Source organism: Triturus cristatus, chromosome 11, assembly GCF_964204655.1.
Source record: "Triturus cristatus chromosome 11, aTriCri1.1, whole genome shotgun sequence".
Classification (NCBI taxonomy): domain Eukaryota; kingdom Metazoa; phylum Chordata; class Amphibia; order Caudata; family Salamandridae; genus Triturus; species Triturus cristatus.
In genome coordinates, this window is record NC_140594.1 from 335,088,196 (window position 1) to 335,113,822 (window position 25,627).

Here is a 25,627-nt window from a genome sequence, read left to right on the forward strand (position 1 = left end):
CCTATAAGTAAATCAAATATGCCAATTTTAACATGTTTTAATGAGAGTGCACAAGCACTTCAGTGCTGTCTAGATGTGGTTAATAGCACAGAGTACTAAAGCCAGCAAAAAACAAATCCAGCTAAAAGGGGAGCTGGAAGGCAAAAGGTTTGGAGGTTACCCTGCCGAAAGGGCCATTTCCAACACTCCTAGATCGTGAGACAAAGGGGGAATAGGTGTTGTCAGAATAGACCATCTCCTACTTGATAGCGGGGAGGAACTGTCACCTATCACAATTGTACATCACAAAGACTTTGCCTCAGCACATCCACAAAGGGTTTTACACTTGTTTTTGTGCCCCCAGACAAGCTGGGACCAGGGCAGGGATTTATGATATTCCAAACACCTCTGGGGTGGAAGCCTCCAGAACATTCTCCTACTTCAAAGCTGGCACTAACTGTAAATACTGTACCTTCAGATCCAACTCTTCACTACACCCCTGGGCCTGTGGGCGATTCAGAAGGACAGCTGTTCTGCTCAGCTGCTATAAGAACAGCTACTCTGCTGCTCGGATACTCTGTCGCCCTGGTGTCTGAATGAAAAAGACTGGACCTGCTTCTTGAACCCAGGACCACCAGAGTGACTTTAATGGCAAGTTGGCTGGCCCCCTGATCTGAGCACCAGGGACAGAATAAGCTCCAACCACCTTGAGCTCAACACCTGGATTCTGTCTGCTGTGAGTCTTGCCCCCCCCCTCAAGTGGTGGAGCTTGGAGGTAGGCCTAGAAGTTGGCCTGATGGTGCTCTGTCACCTCAGCTGTGCTCTCTTGGGCAGAAGCGATGCTCAGTCACATATCTCCTCTGCATCGGAACTGCCAAAGTGTGAATGATCCCTGATGCAGGACTTCGCATCGCACAGAGCAGCTTCTCGGAACTGTCGCTGCCTGACACATCCTCGATGTGGGATCTAGCAATGCTCTGTAACCCATATTTAAAGTACTTTGTTCAGCAGGCCTAACTTGATTCATGTGACGATGTTCTGCTCCGGTGCGACCACAGATAACCATAGTTGGGACTTTGTGCACTCAAATCTTTAAAATAGCAGATCTCCGGTTTTACTGATTGGATTCTGTTGTTTCTGTGTCAAATAATATAGTACATTTTACTGTATTTATCTAACTTGGTGATGGGTTTTCCTGGGTCGTGTTTCCACTTTATCACTGTCTTCGGTGCTGTATAAGTACTATACACATTGCCTCTAAGTAAAGCCTTTTGTGCCAAGTAGTGAGAAGGTTGAGCACAGGTTAGTTTGGGGTTTGCTTGTGACTTCACCCTGACAGCAATTGAGGTTGCTGCTTGAGTGGGGTTTCACTGCCCGCAACCAATAACCCAATTTGTTACAATTCTGAAGATGTAATCACCCTCAGTTGCTCCCTTGAACTATACACTCACAACATTAATGGCTTTTTGGATCATTGATATTGTCTGGGAAAAAAAGAACAATTTGAGGCTCACCTGCTCTATAATTGATGGTTTTCTCAACCCCATCACTCCACCCTGACATTCATGCAGTCAACATACTGTTTTATTTACGTCCTGATTTATTTGTGTCCCTGTAAGTGGACTGATTATCAATATATGTATGACGGAAGGTATCATGTGTTGATGGGGGATAGTTCATCACAAGTGCTACAACTTTTTAACTCACAGTAAGATGATTTAGAATTTAGATAAATATCTTACAGTCCTGTATGTATCCCTTAAGAACTATACAGAGATTCTAAGATAAGAAAAAAAGGGGTAGGTGGTGGTTACTATGATCCTTGGAGTGCCACACACTTAGTTTGAAAACCCCTGGTGCAAATGAGTTATTCATTGAAAAAGTTGTTTCCATTTACTCTACATGAGGATTACAGGTGATGTGAGAGACACAGAACATCTAGTAACTATTCCATTACGTAGCAGGCCTACAGAGTTAGAACACCTACACCAGGCAACTTATAAATGGGAGATACATAGATTTGCCCCAGGCTCCTGTATAAGCTAAATTGGTTACTTGTGGTTTTGTGTCACAGGTCTATATGGTAAGATTACTGTTAGATAGATTTTCAGAGGACTTGAAGCCAATCTTGGCTTAAACAAAACATCCTGGTTCTTTTAGTATTTAGATCTATCCATTGGCCTGTCATAAGGGCTTGAATTATTAGTTCGATATTATGTTACTAGAAAATATTTTCATAAAACATTACAAATAGAGTTGTGACCAGATGCTCTGCTCTACAATTAGCATTTTTTGAAAGCTTCAAATTCTCTTTATGTTTAAAGAGGTGAAACATAGACACAAAATAAGTTTAATATAAAAAACATAGCACGGCATTGAATAAGTAGACAAAATAGTTTGACAATCATTGCTGTTATCCATGTGACTGGTGTCAACCACATGTTTGAATCCTTGCAAGGCCAACTACACATTTCACCTTTTTTAGATTTGTTAGTAAAGTATTTTTAAGGACCTGATTATGAGTTGTAAGGTTCTGGTGGGTTGCAAACTGCACACGTAAAATGAATTCTATTTTGTGGGAGTACCCTATAGTACCAAGCAGTTACAACTGAACCACTCTGGAATGGGCAATAACTGTGGAGATAGTGGTGGCTGGTGATAATGGGCATGAGGGGGCATTGGCTCACCTTTTATGTGGAAGGAGGCAGGAGCAAAAGGAACACAGCAGCCAGATGCTTAACATAGAGCTAGACCATGATGAAAAACACCATTTGAGGTTTAATTGGGGGGTAGGTACTCAATTACACATGTGCTGGACATATTTTGTGCCTCAGTGTGACTTGCCCTTGAGTCCTGGTGTCAGATGAACATCCTATGATTCCGGACAAATCTCTTATCCCTCCCTTGCCTAATAAAAGATGAATCTGATCTTGTGGGTTGTAGTCTGATGTAAAGCACTCCAAAGCCCCTCGGCCAACTCTACGTTACATAAAATCTGCAAAAAAAGAGTTAAGAGTTCTGTAGCTTAGTAGTGTTGTGCAGAATGGCTGGGGAAGTTTAAGGAGTTCCTCTAACCATGTTGTAAATGTGAGTTGGGAGGTGCAGTGTGGTGGTGCAAGAAAGAGGGCTTGGGAGAGTAAGGGAGGGGAGCACAAAAAGGGCTTTACCAAGGGGAAGGATTGCATAGAAAAAAGGTTGGTTGAAAAGGGACAGAGGCTTGGCTACTGCTAGAGTCAAACCCTAAACTGTTTTTTTAGGCTGGCATTTACGGTATGTGAAATTGGTCTGCTGTTGCCTCATCTGGAACACCGTATGAGCTGTGATTGTGCAGAGTGGAATTAATCACAGGAATTTTTCTTCTCCCAACTTGTACTCAGACCCTAAATGTAGTAATCATAATATCTATTATTTACGGCATTTAGAAAAGTAATAACTTTACTTCTATCTCATGAGATGTTTTTGTTCCTTAGTAACAAAAGGCTCTTTACAAAATGTAAGGGGGCTAATTAAGATGTCGGGCAGACTTAAGTACGTCTGACACCGTCTCCGTCCTGGGACCAATCGACCTCTGGTGTGCAGTCCCAACCGCCTAATTAGGATGCGACTGAACACTGTTCAGTCGCATTCATACATTTTCCTATGGGAGTATGCATTGCGGCCGTAAACTACCCATAATACATGCTCCCATAGGGAAATGGGAGGTGCTGTTCATACCTGCACCCGGTGGCAGGCACACTGAGGAGCCTGCATGGGGCAAAGGGATCAACAGGGGGCTCCATAGGTCCCCCCTCGGCCCCAACCGGAGGCCGCGCACCCAAGAGGGCCCTGCTTAGGGCCCCCAAAGACGCTTACCAACATGGTTTCCATGTTGGACTGGCCTGCAAGGAAACCATGCCGGGAACCGTGCATCACAATTCCAAGGGCAGAAAGCCAGCCCTTTGGAATTACAAGCCGGTTCTGACTGGCCGAAAGGCTCCTTGAGGCCGTCGGAAGCCAGCCGGAATTACCGGCTGGTTTATAGTTTCCAACCCCCAGCATTGTAATGCGGCGGTCGGAAAGAAAACTGAAGGGCCGATTACGTTGCGGCAAGGAATGCTCCAACCGTTGGTCGGAGCCTTTACGGGCCACATCGTACTTGGCCCCAAGGTGTTTTTAAGGTACCAGGAATACATGTGACCCTGACAAAAGCAAAGTGCTGTTTGCAGCCTTGCAGGTGCTAAGAGCATCTCTAGTGTAGCATTGATCAAATTCTTTAATTTAATTATATATTTTTTTTAAATATATTTATTTTTTATTATACTTTCCATAACGCACATTTCATAAAGTCAGTTAGTTGTTGACTCCACAATACTTTTTAAACAAAATGTCATACACGTAGTTAAAACATATTCAACAAGTCATATCATAATCAGAAATCCATAATCCCATCTCCAAACACAAAGTCCCTTTACCCTATCCCGTCCCTCCACCGTGCTAGTGGCTCCCAAATTCTTAGACCCCGAGCTCTCCCTGCTCTTCCCTTTCTAGCGTATATGGGTTTCTCCAGATTAAATGTAGCAATTAGATTCGCCAACCATGTTTGCATGAGCGGGGGGGCCTTGTCGAGCAATGCCCTGGCTAAGGTTAGTCTATACACCGCTATAGTCATGAACAGAAACTCCTTGTCTGAATTACTATTATTTCCATCATGTCCTATTCCCAGCAATATCCACAAGGGGGTTAGGGATATCTGTAACCCCAGTGCCCTAGCCAGGAAACTCTCTATGTCCTTAATTAGCGTATGTAGTTGAGGGCAGGTAGCAAACATATGAATTATATCTGCATCAGTTGAGCTACAACGAGGGCAGCTTATCCCGTTCGTACCCCCCCATTTAGCGATTCTGGCTGGCGTATGGTAAAGTGAGAATAGGGTTTTATAGTGTTGGGATTGCAGAGGAGCCGAACACAGTATAATAAGCCCAAATCCAACGAATCCTGGAAATCATCAAGTTCTCCTTGAAGTTTCTCAACCCACTTATGCCTGTGCTTGTCCAAGTCATCCACTTTGGTTTTAACTAATAACGCATACGCTGATCTAATCGTGTGTGCGCCACCAGTGGTTAAAGTCTCCAGAAAGTCATTAATCTTATATCCTACTGAACCACCCTGTTTATTGCCCAAAAAACTCCTAACCTGTAGGTACTTAAAAAAGTCCCTATTGCTTAAATGAAATGTATTTACAAGTGCGCTAAACTGTGCTACACCCATAGAGTCTCTTAAGCCCCCAATTTGCTTAATTCCCTTTTGGTCCCATGCGGCCATAACTGTATCTGAAAAAATTTCGGAAGGAAAAGACTTGTTATTATATAATTTGATGTATCTGTTGAATCTGCCCAGCCCCATCTTTTTCAGAAAAGCATTCCATATTTTAATAGCCGCAGCTAGAGTCCTAAACTGTTTCCTTCTGAGGTACCCAAGATCAGTATAGTATAAAAAACAGTTTTCTGTCTCCTGTCCTAACAGAATTGCATAAACATCTGTAGATGAGGAAGTAATTTTCTGCAGGATCCCCCCTCCTCCAATTAAACCCTGCATGTATTGGAGGGCGGTTGCCAAATAATATAATCTAAAATCAGGAGCTCCCCACCCTCCTCTTTCTCTAGGTAGAGACATAAATCTATAAGCTCTACGCGTTTTTCCATGCGCCCATATAAACCTATTTAAGATACATTCCAGTATATTAAACCATTTAGTTTCGAAAAATAATGGTATTGCTCTAAATAAATAAAGAAACTTTGGCAAAATCATCATTTTCACCACGTTGGTAGAGCCTACTAGAGAAAGATGTAAATTGTTGACTCTATCTAAATCTGTTTTTACTTTGGCTAATAGAGGAGTCATATTAACCTCAACGAGAGCATCAAGGTTAGCTACTATTACTATACCTAAATACATAGCTGACGTAACCACCCTGGGATCGGCACAAGCGGTATATTTATTCTTAACTATCTGGGTCTTCGATTTATTCAAACTGTAACCCGAAAATTGCCCAAATATAGTAGCTTCCCGTTCAACCTCTATGATAGCCAGATCCGGGTCGGGGGTGAGTATAGCCACATCGTCGGCATATGCCAAGATTTTAACTGTACGACCATTCAGAGCCATTGGAGAAATCCCACTATTTCTCTCCAACCGTCGTATTAGGGGCTCAAGAAATAACGCAAATAAGAGACAACCCTGTCTCGTTCCCCTAACATTTTTTACTGCATCTGAGTGTCCTCTATTCACTCTAATTTTGGCTGTTGGTCCTTTGTATAGGGCTTGGATAGCTGTTATGAAGCCTTCCCCTATACCACTCCATCTCAAGACTGCCCAAAGGTATTCCCAGGCGACCCTATTGAAGGCCTTTTCAGCGTCTAAAAACAGCGCTGCAATAGGGTCACCCAGGGTTCCTGCGGCGTCAAACATCGTAATAACTGTCCTTACATGCTGGGTAGTTCCCTTGCCTGGAATAAAACCATGTTGTGACGGGCTTACAAGCTGCTCTATATTCCCTGCGAGCCTTGTTGCGAGCATCTTCGAATAAATTTTAACATCAGAGTTCATAAGGGTAATAGGTCTGTATGAGCCAGGGAGTGTCGGGGATTTCCCTTTTTTGGAATAACTATAATATCTGCCCCCCCAAGACTCCGGAGGAGAACCACCCCGTTGCGTATGTAGCATAATATCAAACATCTCGACCAGCAGAATATTCTGAAACAGTTTATAGAATTCCACCGGGATTTGGTCTGGCCCAGCAGCTTTCCCCGAGGGGAGACTCTCCAAGGCACCCCTAAATTCATCCAACTAAAAGGGGGCATCCAACAGCTCTCTATCATCTGACAGTAAAACAGGAACCAAGATGTCGCTAAGGTACCTACCTACCTCTATTGAGCCCCTCACATCATCCAAAGAGTAAAGCTTTTTGTAAAAATTGCGGAAGACTTCCCTAGTGAGATCAGGATCCATGACTAAGTTTCCCTGTGAATCTTGGATCTCCTTGATATCAGCAGTGGCTGCAGCATTGATCAAATTCTTATCATTTTAAAAATACTCAGGCTAGCAAAATTATGCTTTTTCCATCCCTACCAGGTTAGACATCGGTTTATTGAAGGCAGCAGAATTCGATTGACTTAATTATTGTGAGGGCTAAAAATAACAGAGGTTATAGTACATTATTTTTTTGCATTGTTTAAGACATGTTAATGCATTAAAAGAGTGCCACTATTAGTAATAACCCTTGGTGCGAATTTGGTGCAAGAGGACTGCTAGGACTAGGGGTGGGCATAACTCCCATAATGTTCTGTCGTGGAATCGTGCAGAATTACTTAAAAAGTCCTCAAGGTTACACAGAATTATGCATTTTGCACTATTTTCTTACCGCCAAAATGCTCCCTTGCATTGATAATGAATGCATGATGCATTTTGCCCTAAGAAATAGCACTAAATACAACAAAACATACAGGGAGAGCAACGACTCCCGCTCGATAAATGTGCCCTTCGGGTAAACTTTTCCCCCAATTTACTCCCAGAATTTAGCTCTAGTTTCATAGTGCACAATGCACTGTTATTTCCAAAACGGATCCGAGGAGCCACTTTAGGAAATCGCGACTGGTGGGCAGAACTTTCACGGCTAGAGCAGCCACACTGTGGAACTCCCTGCCAGGTTTCCTTCGACAGGCTAACACAGAACTTGGCTTCCGGAAGGCATTGAAGACCTGGCTGTTCAAGGCAGGCTAATCCCTTGAGGTGGCTCTTCTTCCCTCTCTGTTTGTTGCTAGTGCCTGATGTTTTAGCGCCGGGACGCCGCTGTTTGGGGTAGCTGTCGCGCTTTATAAGCTTCTGTATCATTATTATTATTATTATTATTTTGCGCTAAGAATATAGGGGCAGATTTATGAGCCCCTTGCGCCACTTTTGCGTCATTTTTAACATGGAAAAAATAACGCAAAAGTGGCGCAAGGGGCTTATAAATCTGCCCTATAGTCTTAATGCAACAGAACATTAACAGGTGCACAAGCAGTCGCACGCTCCCACTAAATGTACTCTTGCCTTAGGATTTTATTCCAACAAATTACGCTTCATTTTACAAGATTCTGCGTCAAAGAGTAATATGGAATTAACGAAATTACTCTGATTGCTAGAACGTAATTGAAATTCTGCCCAAGCCAGATAGGACACATCAGTCACCACAACAAGATTGCTTTTGACCTTACGATTGGACCCTAAACTCATTACAGAGACCAAAATCCCCAGAAATATCCTCTCGGTGAACAGGCAAGGAACTTTTAAATCAAGAGCTACCGCAGGAAAAAAAGAAGTCGTGTCTAGTTTGCAATTCAACCAGCCGCTGCAAAAATTGTTGCAACAGCCTTGATTGAAAATAAGAATTCCTACGGCCACGCGGCCGCTGGGGAACATTAGAATAGAATATCAAGCAAAATGCTCGGCTCCCAGAGAGGTTTTCTTTCTCTCTCGACTGAATGGTAATAAACGTGACAACATTTGCTTTTTCTTCTGCTCGGTAATGTCTTTTGTTTTGCTGAAGACAGCACAAAACACTAATAAATATGTGCATGTTATGATAAAACACATTTAAATGTTAATTTGGCCCTATTATCTGATGATGGAGGCAGGCAGTGACATTTATTAGCACGCACATTGGACCCTATCATGGGCAAAAAGAGACGTACCAGCACTTTACATCACGAATATACATTGACTTCATAATAGATGGCTCAGTCGTCTGTAGGTAAAATGTTATGACTTTAAACAATAAGAATGCATGTGGGATACAGAGACTGGTAAATATGCCTTGAGGCAAGTCTCAGCTTTGTCACAAATCAGACATGTTAGATGGCACCCTTTGCTCATTAGGCCCTAATTCAGACCTCGCTGGATTTATCAGGCAGCACATCCATTCTGGGGAACTACTGTTGACTCACGATGCGATGCATGATTTCCCAATGGTGCATGAACGGCACATGTAACTCCCTATTCCTAGTTTCACAGGGCAGAATGAGGTGAAACATGTCCACCTTTCCAAGTTGACAGATTTGGAATTGAGCATCTTTTCCACCGACAATTATCTGGTGCTGTGAGAAAGTGCCATCCTTCTTGCATGGTATGACCCCACTTTTTACTGAATTGCTGACTGTACTCTGACTGAGTGTACCCTGGGCTCCTGCCAATCAGGTGCCCAGGGCCTATGTAACTTCCCTAAAACCAAAAACCCAAATTGGCAAACCATGGCCACACGTCAGCCCCTGATAAATGGTACCCTAAGTACCCAAGGCCTTGTGACCAGGGAAGGCCTCTAAGGGCTGCAGCACTTATTGTGCCACCCTTAGAGGCCCTGTACCCTGACACAAACCCACTGCCCTTGCAGGCTGAGTGTCTGGGTACAAGACAAAACAAAGAATCGACATGGCACACAACCCTGTGTGCCATGCCCACAACCTACACTGCCCTGGCATACATCAGCCACCCCTTTAGCTGGGTGCCCTATGCCAGTGGTGTGGGCACAGGAGCATGAGCCCTGTGCCCCTACAGTACCTGGGTCCATTCCTGGGCACTGTAAGTGCAGTGCTGCCATTTTAGAGTATATGGTGCTGGGAGCTCGTCAAACACGAACTCCACAGCACCATAATGGCAACACTGAAGACTAAGAAGTTTGGTATCAAACTTCTCAGCACATTAAACCCGCACTGATGCCAGTGTGGGATTTAATGTACAAAGCACTACAGAGGGCATCTTAGAGATGCCCCCTGAAACCGAACCTACAATCCACGTCTGATCTGAGAGGCTGCCTAGGCTGCCACACAGCAGACATGTTGCTGGACCCCTGGGTGGAGAGCCCCCACACTCCTGGGCCTGCAACAATGCACATCCTAGGCGAGATGCTAAGTCTCCTCACCCAGGATGGGCAGGGGGAATCTTCAAAGGCATGCCGCCTTTATGAGCTTCTCCAGGCCATTTGCTGTACCCAGCAACTGGCCCCCACCAGTTCTGACCCCCACTCTGGCGTGAAGACTGGCCGGAAACCCCAAGTAAGGACAAGGGATGTGCCAGCCTCTGCCAACCCCACCCCTCAGGTGGGGAAGGCGAGGTGAAGCACATCTCCGGGCTCTTGCCATCTTGAAGATGAGAAGCCCTGCTCAATCAGGACTAGGCTACTGCCCCCCTCCCACAGGAGAGTGGCAGGATAGGGGGTGTACCCACCCCAGGGCAGGGACCCATTGTTCCCTGCCCTTTACCTACTTGTAACGCCCCAAAATCTAGTATTTAGGGGCAGCCTGAACATTCCCTCCTCAGATTCCAGATTCCGAAAAAGCAAAGAAGAACAAGAAGAAAGAAGACCTGCTGTGCAGCTGCTAAGAAGAGGAAGACACCAACTGCTTTGGCCCCAGCCCTACTGGCCTGTTGACCCTCGAACCTGCTAAATCCTGGCACCTCCTGTGGCCAGCAACCTCACAATCCTCGGAGGACCACCTGGCTACCTTGTGACTCTGAGCATCTGGGACTCCCATGAGCAGTGGCTCTGCTCAAAGCAAATTTCTAACCCCTGGCATCAGCCCGGAACCGTGAACCCTGCACACCCTGCACCCGCCAAGCCTGGCCTGGGTCGGAGTGGACAAAGACCCCGGGGATGTCCCCCTGGCGACTGTGACCCCGAATCCGGCACCCAAGGACCCACCACAATGCTCCTGACGACGCCTGCAACTTCAGAACCAGGGACGCCCCCAACCGCGATCAACAGAGGGTAAGATTTCCGGACATCAAAAGGCACCCCTGCACCCGGCACCCTGCGGCCCCAGATGTGCGACTCCTGGGTACCTACCTATCCTCCAACTACCCAACTTACCTCTCGAAGTGGTGGTGGCACCTGAAGAATCTTTGTCCCCGAGCTTGCAGCCTTTGTTCGTCCTTGAGCTTTCCCATTGAAATTCATTGAGCGCCCGAAGGCTCAAAAGCACCCTGCACCCAGCCGCCGAGTGGCCCTGGCAGTGCAACTTCTACTCCTACATACTTCCCCAGGAGATCAGCTCCCACAGCCGCATGGCCTGCTAGTCAGCAGCCACCTACTAAGGCTCCCCTGCCTCCCATAGGATAACATTGGGCCTAACTCACTCTGCACCCGGCTGCCCCTGGGCCGCTGAGGGTGTAACAACTGTACTTACCTGACCCTGGGAGACCCCTGAGTCTATGCCCAGAACCTTAACTCTGCCAGTCGAGTACTTACCCAAAAGCCGATAACTCACATTTCTTCCATAGGGTAACATTGACTGGCTTCTTCTGAATTTTCTTCTAAATGTGGAGTTTCTAAACTTTAAAATATTCACCTAAAATCAACCGAGTAACGAAAACAGAATTACTCATCTGCTATTAGGAGAGATGCCAGTGCTGGATCTTGGTGCCCAGCACTGACCCTGAAAAGTACTTACAACCATACTTACCACTAACTCAATTTTCTCCCATAGGAAACCATTGACTGTTTTTCTGTGAAATTTCTTCTGTCGATTTTTGCAAACTACAAATATTCTTTAAAAATCGTACCAACTGTGAAAACGTAATTACTTACCTGTTTTAGATAGATGCCCCAGTGCTGAGCCTAGGAGCCCAGCACTGGATTACAAAAGTAACAAGAACATACTTTACCCGTAACTTGAATTTTCTCCCATAGGAAACCATTGACTGTTTTTCTATTAAATTTCTTCTGTGTCGATTTTGCAAACTTATAAATATTCCTTAAAAATCGCCTTTATAACTTAAATGCAGTTTCTCAACTGCTTACAGGTGGAACACAAGTGCTGGATCCAGGATCCAACACTGACCTAGAAAAAGTACCCATAACCCCACTTACCTGCTAAGTGAATTTCCTTCCATAGGATAACATTGGTAATTTGATCAGAAAAAGTTTCTATAAACTTTTAAAATAGCAAAATATTGTTTAAAAATCACAGCAGTAGCTTAACCGAATTTACTCACATGTTTCTAAGAACTGTCTCAGGACTGAATCTAGGATCCAGTCCTGGAGTTAGAAAAGTAATCCTGAAAGTAATCAAGTGCACATAACTTAAAATTCCCATTGAGCTCAATGTATTATTGTGTTTGAAATTGTGTTGCCTATTGCAACAACCTGTAACTATTACCTACAAAAGTGAATTGCATATTGCAAAAGTATTTAACTAAAGCATCTCATTCTGAGAAAGTATATTTTGATACCTATTGTTGGTTCTAAAATAAAACGACCATATATTTTTTTTATATAAACCATTGGCCTAGAGTTCAGTTCTTGAGTGTGTGAGACCATTTGCTGACTGAGTGTGTACAACAAATGCTTTACACTGTCCTCTGATACTGCCTTACTGCTCGACCAAGCTACCACTTTAGAGAGTAAGGCTATATCTAACATTGACCTCTGCCAAACCTCTGGGGACTGTGGACTCTGTACACACTGGTGCCGATCACGATCCGGTAAAAAAATTCCCCGTACGACTCGTATCCGGTCTTTTTACCGTACGAATCGTGCAAGTGCCGTACAAACTGGCAATCACGATTCGCATGGGAAAAAGTCCATACGAATCGCATTGGGAATCATTCCCCACACGTCCTCGGGTCGGAAAATGTGTCCGACACGTCCCCGGACGATTTACCGTACAAATGTGAAAAGTGAAGTCCGACCGCGGAATTACGATCCATCCCGTGCGTCCGATGTTACAACCGTATGGAAAAAACACTGCCCGCACCGAACTCCCATAGCAACCATGGAGACATGTGCCCGCATATGCGCCAAACACCCCCCCAGCCCTCCTATGTACGAGTCGAATCCCCACCTGTGTATGTACACCCGTGTATGTACGAGACGTACCCCCACCCGTGAATGTATGGAGCATACCCCCACCCCAACCGTGAATGTATGACCCGTACCCCCACCCGCGTATGCATGGAGCGCACCCCCACCCCAACAGTGAATGTACGACCCGTACCCCAACCCGCGTATGCATGGAGCGTACCCCCACCCCAAACGTGTATGTACGGACCGTACCCCCACCCCAACCGTGTATGTATGACCCGTACCCTCACCCGCGTGCGTATGGAGCGTACCCCCACCCCAACAGTGTATGTACGACCCGTACCCACACCCGCGTATGCATGGAGCGTACCCCCACCCCAACCGTGTATGTACGGACCGTACCCCCACCCCAACCGTGTATGTACGACCCGTACCCTCACCCGCGTACGTATTGAGCGTACCCCCACCCCAACAGTGTATGTACGACCCGTACCCCCACCCGCGTATGCATGGAGCGTACCCCCACCCCAACCGTGTATGTACAGACCGTATCCCCACCCCAACCGTTTATGTACGACCCGTACCCTCACCCGCGTACGTATGGAGCGTACCCCCACCCCAACAGTGTATGTACGACCCGTACCCCCACCCGCGTATGCATGGAGCGTACCCCCACCCCAACCGTGTATGTACGGACCGTACCCCCACCCCAACCGTGTATGTACGACCCGTACCCTCACCCGCGTACGTATGGAGCGTACCCCCACCCCAACCGTGTATGTACGACCCGTACCCTCACCCGCGTACGTATGGAGCATACCCCCACCCCAACAGTGTATGTACGACCTGTACCCCCACCCGCATATGCATGGAGCGTACCCCCACCCCAACCATGTATGTACGGACAGTACCCCCACCCCAACCGTGTATGTACGACCCGTACCCTCACCCGTGTACGCATGGAGCGTACCCCCACCCCAACAGTGAATGTACGACCCGTACCCCCACCCGCGTATGCATGAGCGTACCCCCACCCCAACCGTGTATGTATGGACCGTACCCCCACCCCAACCGTGTATGTACGACCCATACCCTCACCCGCGTACGTATGGAGCGTACCCCCACCCCAACCGTGTATGTACGACCCGTACCCTCACCCGCGTACATATGGAGCCTACCCCCACCCCAACAGTGTATGTATAACCCGTACCCCCACCCGTGTATGCATGGAGCGTACCCCCACCCCAACATTCTAAGTACGGAGCGCACCCCAGGCCCCAACACCAGCACCTTCACACAAGATCGCGCATGTACGAGTCGTACCAAGCCAGACACAAGGACAGCACTGTACAACAAAATTCCCGAAGTACACACCGTACACACGCTAAAAACGCACATACACAACCAGGACAAAGCAAAACAACACAAGAATACACCATTCGAATGGCACAAAGCCACAAAACATGTCCAACAAGCACAAAAACAACACATTCACTGACCTGCAACTGCCAAAATCCAAAACAGAGGCCCAAAACACAACCACTCCTTATAACACACCCACCCAAACTTCAAACACAGCCACACCCACCAATGGACCAATAAAAAGGGCCCACACACACAAACCATGAGCCTTTGCAACAGACTCACTGCTGCCAGACCCCACAGACAACCTACAGCACCATACTAGAACCTTTACTACACCTTACACTTGCACACCTTCACACACACACCTTCACAAACACCCCCTCATCACATTCACACACACACCTGCACAACCACACACACACACCCACAACCATCCACACACACCCCCCCATCCACACCCACACCCCTCACCATGCCCACTAACAAGAATCCAAAGTTCACTAGCCGAGAGTTGGAGGTCCTTGTCGACGAAATCCTCAGAGTCGAGCCACACCTCTTTGGAACATTGGTCAGACAGACCTGCATGACCGAAAAAACAGCCATGTGGCAGAGGATTGTTGATGCTGTGAATGCTGTTGTGGCCACCAGAAGGACAAGGCATGAATGCCAAGCCAGGTGGTACGATCTGCGGAGGAGGGTCCGAGCCAAAATGACTGACGACCACAACCAGGCCAACGTCACTGGAGGAGGGCCGCCCCGCAGACCCGTACACTACCATCCCTGGGAGGAGAGGGTGATGGCCATACTGCCGGTGGTGTCAGTGGACGGATTAGACGGACTCCGAGACCCGGGTGAGTACACAAACAACTCACCTCACATGGGGGAAACGTCATCCACAACCAAACTCACAAACAGGCACGCAACCACCCCAAGCTATCGCATGACTCAACCACACTCCATGAACACGCACATGCCACTGGCGCCACCATGCCCCATGCACCCAGCTGGACAATGCAAAGTCACAGGCCACAGAAAACACCAACACAAGACACGGTAAGCCGGATGGTGGGAGTGTGGGCCACAAAAATCACATAGTACAACTCAGAATCAGACAACAATGCCCCCTGCCCATATGGCCTAGGTCACAGCCAGACAAACAGTGTGTCCCCACACAGGAAAGACTTGCCAGCAAATGGCGGACGCCTTGCATTAACACATGGGGGTGACGGCACGTTTTTGCACATGACAGCAGCTAATGAACAGCCAACACTGTGAAAGAGTGGCAGCACACACCACCACAGCAGCAGCGCAGACACAGACACTACACCCAATGGGTGCCTGCTGATCAGAAACAAACTCACATCAACAAGCCAAGGGCCAGTCAAAGATCTGCAAAAAGTGTGTGCCTAGGAAGCTGGGCTGAGGTGACAGAGGGTGACACACAGAGGGAGGGAGAGGGGGAGAGAGAGGGAGGGAGACACAGGGAGACGGACAGAGGGAGGAGGCTGACACACAGAGGGAGGGAGAGTGGGACGGAGAGGGAGTGAGAAAGGGACACACAGGGAGACCAATTCAGCCGTGGGGGGTGTGGGAATGTCTGCTTGTCAGCAGGTGGACTGCGTGCATGTAGACAAGGGTGGCCAGTGCCTGAATCCTCCCTCTTCTCCATGGCAAAACACTGGGCCATGTGTCAACCTGTGCACGAGCACAACGCCAACTACCTGCATTATCTAAGTGTGTGGAACAACTCCATGTGCCCATGTACAGTGCAACACGGAAGGCGCCAATGCATGGCTCGCCACACCTGCTCATTCCACTGCTGACTGCAGTCACAATTGACGCAGCAAGTAAGACTGTGCCACACATAGGTAAAGTTGCAAAAGCTATGGCCAAGGGACATACCCATGCACAAGTGCACTGTGAGTGGAATGCAAGACATATCCAAATTCCCAGAGGAAATGTGCCAACTTAGAAACAAATGAAACATGGATGTTGCATTGAACAAAATTAACATTGTCTCTCTCACACACAGGTCAACGTCGTGGATCACCCCCCAAGACTCACAGGACCCGGCTCGGCGGGATGACGGACCCACCGGCAGCGACGACTCTCACCACTCTGTGGACGAACCTGACCCCGACCAACCTGGCCCCTCTGGTGTCCAACCACCTGCAGCACCTGCGTCAGGTACAACTGGGCCAACCACCACCCCCACTCCTGCCACATCCCAGGAGACACCCAGGATCCCTGCCCCACCACCACAATGCAGCCAGGCTAACCAGGAGGGACACGGTGTACCGGGCACCCAGGAGGAGGCAGGCGACAACGCCAATGCCACCCCTCAGGGGTCCCGGAGACCCGATGTGCCCACAAGGGCAGGCCAGGTGCAAGTGGGCAGGGGTGGTGGGAGTGGAGGACGGCGGAGGCGCGAGCCTGACCGGTTGGCTGCGGAACCGGTATATTCCCATGTCAGAAACATCCTGGACACATACCGGCAGGACACCACGGGCATGGCCCAGGTTGTGTCCATCCTCGAGGAGATCAAGACCCAGCAGGCCCAGCAACATGCGGAGCAACATGCCTGTCTACTGCGACACCAACGGCGGATGGAGGACAGACAGGCTGAGCTCGTGACGGTGTTCACGGGAATTCACAGTACACTCCGTTGGATAGCCGACAACATGGGCAACCCTCCCTGTGCCAGCAGGCGTAGAACATCACCACCCACAGGGAGGGATGAGGAGGAGGAGGAGGAGACATCCGACGGAGCATCCCAAACATCGTCACGGCCTGCTTCTGAGGGTCCCCGCAGGAGGGCGGGTCGTCCACGGAAAAGACCGTGAGGGTCAGCGCAACAGCACCATCTCCCAGGACACCTGGCCTGGCACCTGGCCCACTGGACCAACAGCAGCACAGCAGCAAAAGACATTCTCTGCCACATGGACTTGCTGGTCACTGTCTCACCAATGTTGACAATGACTGTGGCATGGACTCTGAGGATTTCAAATGGCAAGGACACCAACTTCCCTAGTGAACTTTGGATTCCACACACCCGGAAAGCCCCTCATGTCATGCCCCCCCGTACCCCAACCAAAATAAAAAGTTACACCATAAAGAGAAGATGCCTACATATTGCATTATTAACTTACATGTGTCTTGTAAAGTTTAACCATGCCTGAGTTCTCATTTGACTTCAACCATCCACACCCTGGGGCCTGAGTCTGGCACAGGACACAGATGGGTCACATTGTATTAGGCAAGACAGACATGGAGCACCATACACACCCGTGTTGGGCCCAACCAGCTGAGGGGGTGGCCGCACAACCGTGCCGACAGACATATTGAGTACAGCGACAGCCATGCGCAGAGGTCAGGGATCATGTGGAGTGTCCTGTGGGGCACCCAGGTATGTGTGGACAGGTGGCAGAACCATGTCCTGCAAGCTTGAGTCAGGTGGATGCAGAGAATGGTGGCCTGGCCAACGTTGGATGCATGGGGATGGCACATGTCACAATGTCACAATACCCACACAGTCATGGACATCATGCACAATACACAGTCTAATCCCACACAAACAGCTTGCATCTTGCTACTCTACACATAGACACATAGCCACTATCACGGAAAACCATGCCAGACATGCCGGATGCACCGTGGCAACACACCAGCATTGACTGAGAAGAGGCACCTTTGAGGCATAGGGACACCTTTATTAGTCATGTATTCGGGATTGCAGAGGCAACTCGGAGTACACATGAACGGGTCATGTGGAGTAACATGTGGGTCCAACACTGGAACCCCCCTTCTGCAGCACAAATGCGTGATAGCCATGGAACTGGCACACAAGTGTCGGCTAACAGCTAAACACCCCCTGCTGCTCCCGGAGAGACTGCCATACACCATTGATCCGCTAATGTGGAAGTCCCACACCATGTCAAGCCAATGCAAACCATATGTGTCCGAGGGCAGTGTAACACACATTGATGCCATCATCACAATCCACAATCCCATCACTGATGACTGTCAACAAGTCTGACCATCTATTCAGGTGTACCCAGCTGCATGTCATATGTCCCATGGTGATGCGACATGTCTGCAGAGGAACCAAACATCGACAGGGGGAGTGTGCACACATCGTAAACAACTGCCACACCCAATACACCCCTGATGCATCCCTTACCCTAAGGAGACTTCCAAACTTGTCCGTGCGTGTAACGCTGAGTCAGCACACGATGACGTGTCCATGAGAAATAGCAGTGCCACAACAATGCAACCAGCAGACGGCATGCGCAAGTACCTGGGGATGAGAGAGACACAAGAAGTCAGCCACAAAAAGCACAGCCACTTGCATGTGCATGTACTCGACACATGTAAGGATGACAACATGCTAGGTCACAATTATGACTGGGGAAATACACCCATCACTGGCACCATCACTCCAGTGACACATCCACACACACCTCTGACTCACGTGCCATACATGCAGATGGACACACACATGGCAACACATGCCACACGGGGACCAATGCGTGCACACACAGACACTGGTACTCACCACTAAGCAAAGAAGTCGCGTATGAGCCGATTCCGGATGTCCTGTTGCGGAAACAAATCCTCCACATCACTAGCCCCATTGCCAAGACCTTGGTCCTCCACGGGTGGATGGTCCTGATCATCTTGATCCAGGATGAGTGGCACAGCTTTCTCAACTGCCATGTTGTGCAGCATGCAGCACAACATGAAGATTTTGCAGACCTTCGCCGGGGCATATGGGAGGGCGCTGCCGGTCTTGTGGAGGAATCTGAATCGGCTCTTCAGGAGGCCAAATGTCCTCTCTATCACTCGCCATCCGGCCATGGGCGGTGTTGTAGCGGAGCTGGGCCGGCATGATGGGGTTGCGGAGAGGTGTGATCAGCCATTGCATGTTGGGATAGCCAGCGTCCCCTACATGGAAAGCACATGGACATAAGTAGGACAGGAGAAGCGGTCGTGCTGGAAGTCTACGCAAAATACAGGACAGACAGAGTGTACCCACCAACAACACATGCTCGTTCGTTGCGCAGCTGCGTCATCATCTCAGGCACCCTGCTACGCCTCATTATGTAGGCATCGTGTGCTGATCCTGGAAAACGAGCACAGACATGTGAAATCACCATGTTGGACAGACACACCACAAGGGCATTGATGGAGTGGTAGTGCTTGCGATTCCTGTACGCTACCTCCTGTGCCTGTGGTGGTACCAAAGCCACATGTGTCCCATCTATGGACCCAATGACATGGGGCATCCCTCCCAGGGCATAGAATCCACGCTTGACCCCAGTCAACATTTCAGGGGTTGGGAAATGGATGAACTCATCCAGGTGAAGCAACATGGCCTCTAAGAAATCATGCAGCACACGGCAGAACATGCTCTGGGACATGCCACCAACATGAGCTATGGTATTTTGAAAGGTAATCGTGGCAAGAAAATGTAGGGCTGCCATTACCTTCAGCTTGGGTGTCAGTGCCGTAGGATACCTGTGCAGCGGTTGCAGGTGTGGTGCCAGCCTCGCCGTCAACTCCTCAATCAACGGTTGGGGGAAGCGGTAGCACCGGATACAGTCATTCTCCCGCATGTCAGCCAAGTCCGGAATTGCTCGGGGAAGAGGCGGCGCTCTGCAGTAATTTGGAAGTGACAAGGAAGAGTGAGTGCACTACAACAACAATTTTTTGGTGCTGAGTACATGTTAATCTGTCAATACACATATGCGACATATGGAGTCAGGTATGTGCCACATGCCCTGGACACGTATGGCTGCCAGGTGACACTCCTACCAAGACCCAGCTACACACGGAGATTGTGAACCTCCACATGCCATGGCATGGAATTAGCTGTGTCCCAGTGTAAGTGAACAGCCAGACGCAACACAGGAGTGACATACATCAACACATCATCAGAAGTAGGCTGTCGATTTCAGAGACTGGTAGCGGAACACTAGAGCCACAGGTCACATGACATCACACTAGGACAGCCCACACACCTTGCCAATAAGGTGTACATGTAATGACTCACCACACATTCATAGAGAGGATGCAGACATGTCCTTGTTACGCTACTCCGTGTCCCATGCATACATACGCACCTCACATCCGATACCACATGTGGCCTGGTGTGCGTAACAGTGTGCCATGTCCATCTACACACAGACATATGTTGGTTGCTGCAACAGCTGATGCTTTTGAGGGAGCACCGACATCAAGCTAATGGGGACACCCCACACATACATGACATAGTCACATCATGCACTGTGGGTACTGACATGTCTGGTGTGGTAACCCCTGTAGCGGGCATCAGGGGACACTTGCGTGTATTGTTGACTGTGCCATGCCAGTGACGCTCATCCCAAGTGTGCAGTACGACATGCACACATGTCAAAGGAGTTAAGGGCATGCCTTGCATACATTGCACCGTCACACATAACATCTGTACACATCTCATCATACATCTGGTGCCTTCTCGACTCAGGAGTAATGTGCCACATCACAGCCTTTCACACCTGTGCCCCACACATGTAGTACTGCCCAGACAATGCCTTGATGTCCATCCATGGACAAGTATGTCAGCCCTATTCCTTCCGGTGTGCTGCCTGTCACCACTGTGATGTGTGAAAGGCACCGTACATTCGCTCAGAGGGCCTGTGTACGTTCCCTATCACTATGGGAGTGCTGCCGTATGTGTACCCATAGTGATAGTGAGCGTACGCACGCGTGTACGGTCCGTACCACTATGAGTACGCATACGCGAGAACACCCATAGTGATAGTGAGCGTACGCACGCGTGTACGGTCCGTATCACTATGGGTACACATACGCGAGAACACCCATAGTGAAAGTGAGCGTACAGGCGTGTGTACGGTCCGTACCACTATGGGTACACATACGCGTGAACACCCATAGTGATAGTGAGCGTACGCACGCGTGTACGGTCCGTACCACTATGGGTACACATACGCGTGAACACCCATAGTGATAGTGAGCGTACGCACACGTGTACGGTCCGTACCACTATGAGTACGCATACGCGAGAACACCCATAGTGATAGTGAGCGTACGCACGCGTGTATGGTCTGTATCACTATCGGTACACATACGCGAGAACACCCATAGTGATACGGACCGTACACACACCTGTACGCTCACTTTCACTATGGGTGTTCTCGCGTATGCGTACTCATAGTGGTACGGACCGTACACGCGTGCGTATGCTCACTATCACTATGGGTGTTCACGCGTATGTGTACCCATAGTGGTACGGACCGTACACGCGTGCGTACGCTCACTATCACTATGGGTGTTCACGCGTATGTGTACCCATAGTGGTACGGACCGTACACGCGTGCGTACGCTCACTATCACTATGGGTACGCATACGCGAGCACACCCATAGTGATATGGACCGTACACACGCCTGTACGGGCCGTTGCTATGCATTTGTGGTGCCCTAGGGCCCCGGTACGCACCGTACCTGTGTGTGAAACTCCAAATTACATAGGGGACACATGAGGGACAAGTATAAAGGCCTACATGCATGCTGGTTGTCATGGAGACCAAGTTTAAAGTTTGAATTTTTTTCAGCAGGTGCACAGCAGTAGTCAGTTTGAATGAATCTACTTTGTTGCAATGTGGTTCTGGAGTTGAGATCACGCTCAAGAAAAAAACACAATAAGAACCCACTGACTGTGCTAGGTTTGAAGGGATTGGAGGAAACATAGGATGCAAATGTGAGTGACCAATCACTCTGTACTCCTGTGCATGAAACAGGCCAGCAAGGCAGATATAAGGCAGCCAGGTCCCATGAGGGAGCACTTGCCTGCACATCTTTGGATTCGACGACCCAGCTGCTGCTACTGATTCCCTGGAACCATGTCAAGGTCTGTGCAGAAGTCACAGCCTTTCACCCTGGAGGAGAACCTGGCTTTGCTGGATGTGATTCTCCCACAGTACCCCCTGCTGTATGGGCGACCAGGGTATCAGGTGAGTGCAGAGTCTACTAGCACAGACTGTGTCCCTTGTTTGTGACTGTGACTTCTGGCATTGTGTCCAGGTGTGACACACATGCTATGTACTGTAGGGGGGGTCCCAGGGGGGGGAATGCCTGATGTCTCCCAGCCAGTGCATGCTGTGGTGCATGTCTGCCGTCCTCACTTGCATTGTGTTTACTGTGACAATCACTGCATGGTGCATGCCACATTCTGCCTGTCTTGTCCTCCTGGGAATGTAGCCTCTACAGTCCTCATTTTATTATGTGGTCAGCCCAGTGTGACGGGTGACTGTACCCACAGATGTGTGTTAGTTCTGTGTACCTGTGCTGAGAGTGCCCACATGATGTGTTCGTACCCTGGACATCGGTGTGTGTGTAAGTCCCCTGTCATGTGGGTGGGTGCATATGTGGAGTGTGGCACCCGGGCTGCATGAGGGATGGATATACCCTGCCCATGTGATGTGAGCAGGGAGCAGTGCTGTGTGTCTGACGTGCAGAGCCAGCCCCACACCTGTGAGCCCCCCCCCGTCTAGTGGCACATGTGCAGAGTGAGGTTTGTCGCTGCATTTGGCAATGGCAGGTGAATGTCCTGTGCCTGTGTGTGTCTGTGTACTCTGCTGCGGTAGCGTCAGTGGCCTGTGGCATGTGACTGCTTAGAGGTGCTGCACATTATCCTGGTGTACCTTCTGATGCACAGTGTGAGCCTGGATCATTGATTGTGTTGTTGCCCTCATTCCACCTGTGTACTTTCAATGGCACGTACTGCTTTTGCCCTTCCCCAGAGGATCATGTCCCTATGACAACGGTGCAATGCGTTGGATGCATACTATGCCTTGTTGTAAACAGCAAATTTGTTCTAATATGTCTCTCTGTGACATGTGCCTGGTGTATTGATGTAGTGTCACTTGTTCATCCTCACAGGTAGACGCCTCTGCCAAGAAGCAGATATGGATGACCGCCGTCAGTGCCGTGAGGAAGACGGAGGGTCGCAAGCGGCACCTGGCCCAGGTGAGGAAACGCTGGCAGGATATCCGGTGCTGGACGCGGAGGATCGCACGGGTCCTGCTGGGGGACTCACCTGAGACCCATAAGAACCGCGGGTGCCGCCGTCTGACCCACATCCACAAGCATGTGCTGGCGGTGGTATTTCCAGACTTGGACAGGCGCTTACAGGAGTAGCAGCAGCAGGAAGGGGGTAGGTACATGTGTGTTTGTTGTGTGTCACCAGCATTTGTAAGTGCACAGTTGCATGGATACACTGCCAGGGTTTAAAGGTGCTGTGCAGATCCAGTTACCCACAGTATAGCGGTGCTCTCCTGCCTCCCTTCCCCTCCTTGCAATGTGTTCCCTGGTCTGTGTGTAGTCACTCCTTCACAAGGTAATGTAGGCTGGCGCTTTCTCCACGTGAACTATGCCTGTAGCATCATGTGTGGGGGTGGTGTGTAACAGGTTTTGGGACCTTGCCTGTGCCCTGTCCAGTTCAGTACATGTGGGTTCCATGTCAGTTGGCACTGATGCTGAGTCCAGACATGGGAGTTAGTCTCTCAAGTGTCATGCCTTACAGCACGCATGTCCTATGTTGTGGCCTGTGACATGATGTGCATGAGTGTGCGATACGCATAGTGCAGGGATGGTGGCGTGTGTTGCAGTCATTCCCATTCAGGACCATGGAGTTGTGTGGCCACTACTGTCCCCTGGGGCATATTTTCATAGGTGTCATGTGTGTCATCACAAAACGTGGACACTCTCAGTGTCTACAGCATAGGTTGTGCTCTGTGCCATTGTACCCTGGCACCATGTATATTGACTTAAAATGTAGTACAAGTGTCTACTGTACAGGCTGACCTGATTTTTCTTGTTCATACTCATGGTGGCCAGTGCCTGTGTGTCTTGTTACAATCATCTGATGATGACCATTTGTGCATGATTATTTGGACAGGCGCACCTTGGGTATTTGGCGTCCAATCTTGCATTTATGCAGCCCCTGTGTATTTCACCCAGACTAAGAGATGTAAGTGCTTCCTGTGTCTCAACAAATTGTCTCATGTAGGGGGTGGGTGGTGCGGGCAAAGCCTACATGTCAAAACCTGAAATCTCCTTGCTAGGTCTGGCCAGTGTGTGATGTTTGTCTGGACATACACTCAAGGTGCAGTGAGCCTGTCATGTTGGGCATGTTTTCAGTATTAACTATGCAGCATGTGCCTCAAGTTCATGGATATGGTCCCTGCTCATCCCTATTTTCGGCAACGCTGTGTGGTGCAGGTGCAGTGCTGGATTGTCCCCAGGGCCTGGCTCCCATGTCAAACTCCATTTCATGTCATTTGCTATTGTGTCATGCTCTCCATGGATTTTCAGTGGCATGGTGGGTCAACCAACTGTGTGTTGCATGCCCTACATCTGTACCTTGTTTTGTAGATGTTACTGATCTTTCTTTTCAGGCTATGCACTGTGACCTATGTAGATTGGACTCATGTGACATATGTATACAGGTGTGTGATTAATTGCTGTCTCTTCACCTTGCCCACAGCATCGTCGGGGGACACGGAGGGAGACACGAGCACAGACGGAGCGGAGGGACCGAGCACCAGTGCCAGCGTTGACATCGTGGCTGGCACATTGAGTGGAACTGAGGCGGAGGAGAGTGAGGCCGAGGACCTGTCCACTGGCACGACAGAATATGAAGCTGACGGGTCCGAGGATGATCTCTCCGAGTGGGCGGAGGCTGCACCAGCAGCCGACAGCGGCACAACATCTCACCCCGCCCCCTCCATTGCCATCAGCCACCTCCCATTTGCTCGTGTCCCTTCCCAGCGTGCCCGGTCACCACATGTCTCCTTCCTGCCAGGCACCGCACCACCTGCCCCTGTCTCCACTGCTGCCGTCAATGCCGAGTCTGTGGACATCCAGCGGCAGTTGCAGGTTGGTCAGGCTGCGATGCTTAATGTCATCCATGGCCACAGCCAAGTGCTGAACAACATGGAGGCATACTTGGAGGGCATTTGTTCATCGCAGGCTGACCAACGCAACTTGCTGAGGTCCATTGACTCGACACTGACTGCAGCAGTGGGTCTCCTGCAGCGCTACGTCCAACCCCCTACCCCTGACCCATCCACACTTCCCACTCCCATGCCTGTCCCACGTACACCCAGACGTCAGCATGCACCCACCACAACAGACACAGGCACCACACCAGCAGGGAAGGTCATACGCACACCTCCTGGCACACACACACAGGGTGAAGTAGGCACACCCACTGGGTCGGGGGGCAAACGTAAGTCACGCAGCCAGAGTGGGAGTCCGCATTCCACCAAATCCACTCCCTCCAAATCCCCTCCCCTCAGCTCTCCTGGCCACATATCCGGCAAAGACTCCTTCATGGCCGCTCTGTCCCTGAGCCCCACTGTGACACCACCCCGCAAGCGGTCAAGGGAGTCCCCGGTCAGGGTGGT